Here is an 8236-nt window from a genome sequence, read left to right as displayed (position 1 = left end):
TGCTTCTGTTTATATATACTGTTCTCTCTAATACTCGATCCCTACTTTACCTGCCTAAGTCCTCATTCTGTAAGATTCAACTGAAGTATCATTTCTGAGTGGCTCCATCCTGGCATCTTTCTGCCCTCTCCTGATGAGTCCTCTGCCTACACACACACACACACCTTCAGCAGGATACTTTCAGCTACAAGACAGAAAACCCAAACCTAGGCTTAAATAATAGAGAAAAGTGTATTATCATCCAGAATAAGAAGTCCCAACATAGGGTGGCTCCAAGGCCTTCAGGGAACCAGATTCTCCCATCTAGCTCTTCCATGGTAGGTGTAGAGGCTGCGCTCCTCTTGTCCCAGTGTAGCTGCAGCTGTCCCGGATGTCACACCTGTTTGCACCAACAGCTGATGAAGGAAATTGGCAGGAGCTACATTAACTAGAGCTGCCCCCATCTCCCCAGGGCTGGTATACCAACACATACCTGGACACAGGGCAGGTCAAGTTTAACAGTCACACAGGGAAAAAGTGTAAAAGAGACCCTGATGATAAAAATTATCTGGGAGGCTCATTAACAATACATATTCTCAGGCCTGGAATGTCCAAGGGAGGGTCCTGGGGAGTTACATGTGCCATGCCCCCAAGCCCCCCCATCTGAATCCCAGTGACAATGACAGCAAACATCAACTCTGCTTCTCTTGGAAAACTGGGAGCTGAACTCAGTGACCCAATCTGGAAAACAGGCATAAAATGGTAGTAGCCTTCCCACATCTTTGAAGGATTTGATAATAACACATGAATGGCATGGCTCCTGGCCAGCAAGCAATAGCTATTATGTGGACACACAACCAGAGTTTCCGGGACCCTGCCGCAGACTCCCATGTCTAAGGAGACCCATTCACTTGCCCAGGATGCTTTGCACAATTTGCAATTCTTTGTTTGCAAGTGTGTCCACTTGGTTACTGTCTCCCCCAATAGACTTCAAGTTCCAAAAGGAACAAGGAAGGAGGCTCATGGTGTCTAAAGTTCATTGCGCCGCTCACATGGGCAAGCATGGAGTGATCTTTGCCCTGGAGCAAATGCCACCCCTCCCTGCCTCCTGCTTGACCTTTAATTCTAGTCTTAAATAGACAGAATCATACTGACCCTTTATATTTAATCCGAAAATGGTTTCCATTTTGATCTGCGTGTGCAAAGGTTTTAAAATGATTACTCTCTCTTCGGAATGTCTCCCATAGGAGTTCCAGCTCCAGCTGTAAACAGCTTGGAATAGATAAAGAGAGGATTTGGGAGTCTCATGGAAGAGAAAAAAATGAGAAGCCAGGGACCTCATGTTTCCCAGGGAATCCAACTCTGCTTTCACCCCATTTTCTGGGTCTCTGTCACCGTCTGTATTTACTATGTGTTTCTGATGTTTTGACATCTGGGGCCCTGCAGACACTGGAGAGACTGCTCCTCCCAGGGTTAGTCAATTGCTAGGCGTAGTCAACCATTCGCCTGCCAGTAAGTGCACCTCTCCTGTGCAAACTAACCAATGCACAGCCCAGACCCCAACCACCTTTATCAGGCCCCTACAGTCCTGAGTCATATTCCCCTGTCCTAATCTTCCCAAACCAGGTACCAGACAACTTGGGACAGTCCATACTCCCCAGAACCTGCCTAAAGGACTCAAACTAGCTAGACCTAAACCTGCTTATCTTGCCGTGCCCGTTCCTTTCTACAGGAACCACAATAAAGCTCTCGCCTATGTATTCCCCTCACTCCTGCCTCCTGACCAACCCTGGTGTTTCCCCGTGTGGCCCTGTGTAGCATGGCTGCCCCTTCCTCTTGGGAACTGTAACAAACTATCTTTTCAATGGCAATTGTCCCTTGATCTGTTGCCCTCACCATACCTGAATAATAATAGTAAACCCTCCACTTTTTAAACACTCCCTCTGTGGTAGACAGAATAATGGTTTCTCAAAAATGTCTGTATCCCAGTCCCCAGAACGTGTGAACATGTGCTCTTTGGCAATAAAAGCGACTCTGTGGATGTGATTAAATTAAGGCTTTTGAGATGTGGAGATGATCCTGGATTTTCCAGATGGGCCCAATATAATCTTGAGGATCTACATAAGAGGGAGGCAAGGGGGTGATAGAAGGAGATGTGACCACAGATGGTCAAAGTGATGCAGGGCCATGAGGAGAGACATGGGTGGCTTCCAGAAGCTGAAAAAAGCAAGGAAACAAATTCTTCCCTCAGAGCCTCCAGAAGGAACACAGCTCTGCTGACACTTTGGTTTTTGCCCAGTGAGACCCACTTTGGACTTCTGATGTCCAGAAGTGTAAGAGAATCCATTTGTGTTGTTTTAAACCACAAAATTTGTGGTAATTTATTACAGCAGCAACAGGAAACAAAGACAGTCTTTCTCCTAAATCTGGGTCTCTGTCCCTCTCACCTCACTTCTCTGAGTCTTCATTCATTTTATTCACTAAAACACTCTGAACTCTCCCCCATGTATCTCCTCACCTTTTTCATGGTCAGAGTTCTGGGCAGTGAGTAGTATTCATACTCATAGTATTCAGACAATTAATATTCATAGTATTCAGACAATTAATACTCATAGTATTAGTACTACTGCTACTGATGGTGGTAGTTTCTTACAGCAGCAATGGGAAACTAATATGCACTATATATAGTACCTGTTCTATAGCACAGAGAATGTGGCAGGTGCTATCGTGAGCACATTATATGTTATAAATAACAATTCATTTTATCCTCACAGAACCTCTGTGAGGTAATTACCATCATTGTCCCCGTTTTACAAATGAGGCAAATAAGAGAAGCTATATCACTTGCCTGTAGTCCTACAGCCAATAAGTGGCAGAGCTGGGATTTGAACCCTGGCAGGCTGGATCCAAAGTCCACACTCTGAGGCGTCGTGCAACGTTCTTTTTGGCCCTGAATCTACGCTCCAAAAATCCTCGTGAACCAATGAGTTTATGAATAAATGCTATGCTCTCTTTCTGGCACACTGTCCTCCCTCTCCTTGCATCATTGACAGTTTCTGTGTGACTTTCAATCTCACAGGTGTTTTTCTAATACTTGATTATGACCCTGCTCATCACCTCCTTTCCCCCACTCCTTCACACCCGACTGCCTGCAGGGTGAGCTCTCTGACCCTTCACAAATGGCCCAGTTGAACTCTCTTGATTCATGTCTCCCTAGTCCCCCTCTCCCACCCTGGGCTCCAGGCTTTCACTTCTGAATGGCTCCAACTTTCTTTTGTATGCATTGATTCCTCTGCCTGGAAGGCCGTCTCTCCTATGCCTGGAAAAGCTCCATCAAAATCTTTCAAGATGCAGTTTGATCATTTCCCAAGCTGCCCAGCCTTCCCTGTTCCCCAGGCTGGGCTAAGAGTATCCCCTCCTCGGTCCCTATACTGACTAGAATTTCCACCATTCTGGCATATATCACCCAGGATTGCGATGGTCTGGAGCTGTGTATTTGCTTCTTATTGTTGCTACAACAAAGTATCACAAACTTAATGGCTTAAAACACAAATTCATTATCTTGCAGTTCTAGAGGTCAGAAGTACAAAATGGGTCTTATTTGGTTAAAAATCAAGGTGTCTTCAGGGCTGTATTCCTTTCGGAGGCTCTAAAGGAGAATGTTTCCTTGCTTTCGTACCTTCGAGAGATCACCGGCATCCCTTGGCTCGTGGCCCCTTCCTGCAGCTTCAAAGCTACAGCATAGCGTCTTCCAATCTCTCTCTTGCTGTTTTCTGTGGTCACATCTCCTCTGACTCTCATCCTCCTGTCTTCCTTTTATAAAAAGCCTTGTTGTGGACCCACCCTGAGGCTCTGGTGGTTGGAGCGCTGTGCTCCTAACACCGAGGTCGCTGGTTTGATTCCCACATAGGCCAGTGAGCTGCGCCCTCTACAGCGAAGATTTTGAACAACTCCTCTCCCTGGAGCTGGGCTGCAGTGAGCAGGCCGGAGGTCAGCGAGGACTGCCAAGGGCTGCTGTGCTGCCTCGGACTACCATGTGCCGCCATGAGTGGCTGGTGGCCAGTGTGAGTGGCCGGCAGTCAGCGAGAGCTTCTGTGAGAAGCCGACCAGTGACCGATGAATGACGACCGGTGACCGACTGCCTAGGGGCGGGGGCGGGTGGAGCGCAAGGCTCATAACACCAGCATGGTCCAGGGACTGTGTCCTACACAACTAGACTGAGAAACAATGGCTTGAACCGGAGTGGGGGGTCTTGGGGGGAAGGCGGAAGAAAGGGGGGAAAAATAAAATATATATTTTTAAAAAGACCCTTGTTGTTACATGGAGATCACCAGATAATCCAGAATCATCTCCCCATCTCAAGATCCTTAACTTAGTCATATCTGCAAAGCCCGTTTCACCATGTAAGGTCCCATACTCACAGGTTCTTGTGATTTGGCCGTGGACATCTTTGGGAAAGGGGCATTATTACACCTATCACAGACCGTGTCTGCTCCCCCCACCAAAGTGGGGCAGGGAGTGGGGTGAGTTTCTTCTCTGGGTCCCCAGTATCACCCAGTACAGGGCCAAGTGAAGAGTAAAATTGTTTGCTAAATATGTGAGTCGTGACACTGGTGGGCACCACAACAAGAAGCTGTGTAAATTAGATCTTTGTCCCTGCTATTCCTGCTGTAAACCTTCCAGTGTCCTCTTTAAGCCCTTCATGACTTCTCCCCTGTCTGCTTCCCCAGCTCCATCTGTCATCACACTCACCTACCATCTTTTTTTATTTCCTTCAGCCATGCTGGCCATTTTTCAGTTCTTAGAACATACCTAGCTATTTCCCACCTATGTGCCCTTGCTCATGCTGTTCCCTCTGCCACTGTTCCCTACACCATCAACCCCACTGGACTGATAGCTGCATGACAGAGAAAGCATCTGTCTTGTTTCTGTAGAGTCCCCAGGACCTGGCACAGATCATATACTCAATAAATACTGGGGGTGCCAAAAAAAATGTATACCAGCGGACATTTTGGTCAACGTTGCTCAAGCAGTAGTTCACCGTAATCAGAAGTGTCTGGATGCTGATGGGAACCACTTTGAGCACCTTTTGTATATGTGCTGTCGAAGTGAGCACACATCTCTTGTAATTGCAGAAGTCAAACATGACTTGTATTCATCTTTTGTTATCTGTATATATTGAGTATTAAAATTTTAATAGTTTTTTCCTTGCTTAAAATGTGTATACATTTTTTTGGCACCTCCCGTATTTGTGTCCTGTTGGGAGGACTGTGTGTTGAATGACCCTGGAGGCTTTTTCTGGAATTCCTGGCTGTGAGCTCGCTGAGACAGGGCCTTCTCCTCTCACCCTGATCTCAACTTCCTCCAAGGTTTCTAAATGATATTGCCAGCAAGTCCTGGAAAGTGCTGGACCCAAACTCACCCAATTTGGCACCCAAGCTCAGACTGGATTTGCCACATTGTTTTGCTTGTTTTATAAAGAGAGCAAGAGTTAGGAAACAGTGTTTTTCTTGGAATACAGTCCCACAGTGCAGCAAGCTGAGACCCAGTCAAGTAGCCCTTGCCAGAAGACATCAAGGAATATTCGCTGACCCTCTGCCACAAAATTCCACTTCACGGTCTATGCCTTCTGTTTCCTGGATCTCACCCTGTGTCCCAGAAACTCTTTCTTGTGCTTCACCCCGTGGTTTGTCTCCCAGGGATGGAAGGTACCTGACCTGCTGAGCCAAGGATTCCCATCCCAGGTCAATGATTTTCCTTACTTAATTGTAAATTAAATCAAATACAGCACACATAGTCAGTGTGTGGACTTGGGCCACACTGGTTGAGTTGTAATCCCAGCTCTCCTATTTGCTTGATGTGTGACTTCGGGCAAGATTCTTGATCACTTGGTGCCTCAGTTTCCTCATCTGTAAAAATGGGGCTAATAACACAACAGACAGTGGCTGTGAGGATTACATGAGTTAATATCCAGAAAGCCTTTAGAACAGAGGCAGGCAAAGATAGCCCTGTGTAAGAGCTTTGTGGAATAGGTTCGCAGACGAATAAAAATATACAGAGAACATTACAAACATCCTTGGATACACTGCCCAGATTTGCGAAGCCTTAACATAGTGCCATAATTGCTTCAGATTTCTTTTCTTAAGATATAAAATGTTACAAATAGCGTTGAAGCCCCTATGGCTCTTCCCCTATCAAATCACACCCTCTTCCTGACTCCAGGGGAAACCACTACCTTGAACTTGAAGTTTTTCATTCCCATAAATGTTTCCAGTTCTTTATTAACCAGTAGTGTATCTATAAATAATACAGAGCCCTCTTTGACATGCTACTACAGTTCATATGAAGGGACTGTACCCCTGTGATGTCACTTGAATTTTTTTTTCTCTCCAAGGTTTGAGATGCCAGGTCAACACGGTTTGGAGCTAGTCCTTCCATTTTCTTGGCTACTAGTATCCTGTCATTAGAATTTACACAGTTTATTTGCCACTGTTCTTCTATTCATGGCTGTTCACAATTTTGAGCTATCAAACCCAATGCCGGAATAAATGTTCTCACACATCCTCTCCGGCACAACTCTGAGAGTTTCTCAACGGTACATATCTTCTACTCAGGAAAGAAATCACTAAACCATTTTCTACTTTACCAGATACTGCAAAAATGGTTTATCTGGGAACACGAATTCACTGCCAACAATTTTGAATTACAACTTTTTATTCTGAAATAATTTAAGAAGTTGAAAAAATAGAACAGAGTTCCTTTGTATCCTACAACCAGCTTTTTCCCAGTGATGATATCTTATGGTACATTGCTGAAACCAGGGATTGATATTGCTACATTATTTCATTAGTTCCAGACCTCATTGGGGTTTCATCAGTACTTCTAAGAAATTTTATCAAATGTAAAGATTTGCATATTCATTGCCATAATCAGGATACAGAACAGTTTCATCCCCAGAAAGACACTCCCTTGTGTTACCCCCTAAATAACTGCACCCTCCCCCAAACTCTAACCAGCAGTGGCTGGTCTGTTCTCCATCACTATAACTTTGCCACTTCGAGAATGTGATACAAATGGAATCATACACTATGCCACCCTTTGAAATTGGGTTTTTTTTATTCAGCATAATACCCTTGAGATCCTTTCAGTTTGTTGCTTGCATCAATTGTTCATTCCTTCTTATTGCTGAGTAGTATTTCATTCTATCTATATACCAGTTTGTTTATCCACTGGCTGCTTAAAGGATATTCAGATTGTTTCAGCTTTGCGCTATTATAGATAAAGCTGCTATGAACATTTGTGTACAGGTCTTTCTGTGAACAGTAAATATCCAGGAGCATCTACATTTTAAATTCTTTGTTTTTTCCTTTTTCTTCACAGTAGTGATATTGTGTACTCAGTGCAACCCATTAATATTTTTATTCAGCAGTTTGTGTGAGCTTGGAACTTGTGAGTCCCCATGGGAAATTCAGGTCGTAATTAAATGTCTACAAGGGAAGAGAAATGGATTAATTTACAGTGGGTGAAGTTAGTCAGCACTTTGCCTTTTGACTTAGAGTAATCATTTACTATATTTCACATACTAGACCCCGGAGCTCAGCTAATCCTCTTAACTCTGTGAGTAGATGCTGACATCCATTTTCCAGAACAGACAAGTGAGGCTCAGAGATGGAAACCCCTGATGCGAAGCGATACAGCCAAGAAGTGGCCAGGAGGCGTTTGGAACATGCCAGCCTGGCTCCAGGGTTCTCCAGAAGCATTACAGTCTGGTTTCAAAAACTGTGGTCTTTGGAGGCAGCCAATTTGCAGGTCTTCATATCCTGGCAGTGAGACCTCGAAAAAAAAACGACCAAGGCTCGTTGCGTCTGTTTCTTTCTCTGCAAATGGGGGGAAATAGAAGCTCGTGCACAGGTCCATGCAGAGAAATTAGGGATGAAGAAAGGAAAGCGTGGAGCTGGGGGACTGGGCCATAGCGAGTTCTATTAACATTAGTAATTACCTTTGCTACTACTATCCTCTTTCTGGACAATTCCTAAAGGTGCGCGGCTTCCTGAGCAAAAGAATGGGGAGAAGGATGAAATGGAACAGAAGACGCCGAGGGTCGAAGTTAAGAAAAGAAAACCTTTCCCCTTATGTCACGTGGTTAGAAGAGTCCAGAGGGGGCGAAAGTGTTTCTGGGACTGAGGGGCACGGTGGCCAATGAGAAGCAGCGTAAGGTCAATGGGGGCGGAGAAAGGACCACGCCCCCGGATTGGCC

The sequence above is a fragment of the Rhinolophus sinicus genome, chromosome 8 (assembly GCF_057876585.1).
Source record: "Rhinolophus sinicus isolate RSI-liver-muscle chromosome 8, RSI-T2T, whole genome shotgun sequence".
Lineage (NCBI taxonomy): Eukaryota > Metazoa > Chordata > Mammalia > Chiroptera > Rhinolophidae > Rhinolophus > Rhinolophus sinicus.
This window is presented reverse-complemented; position numbering follows the sequence as displayed.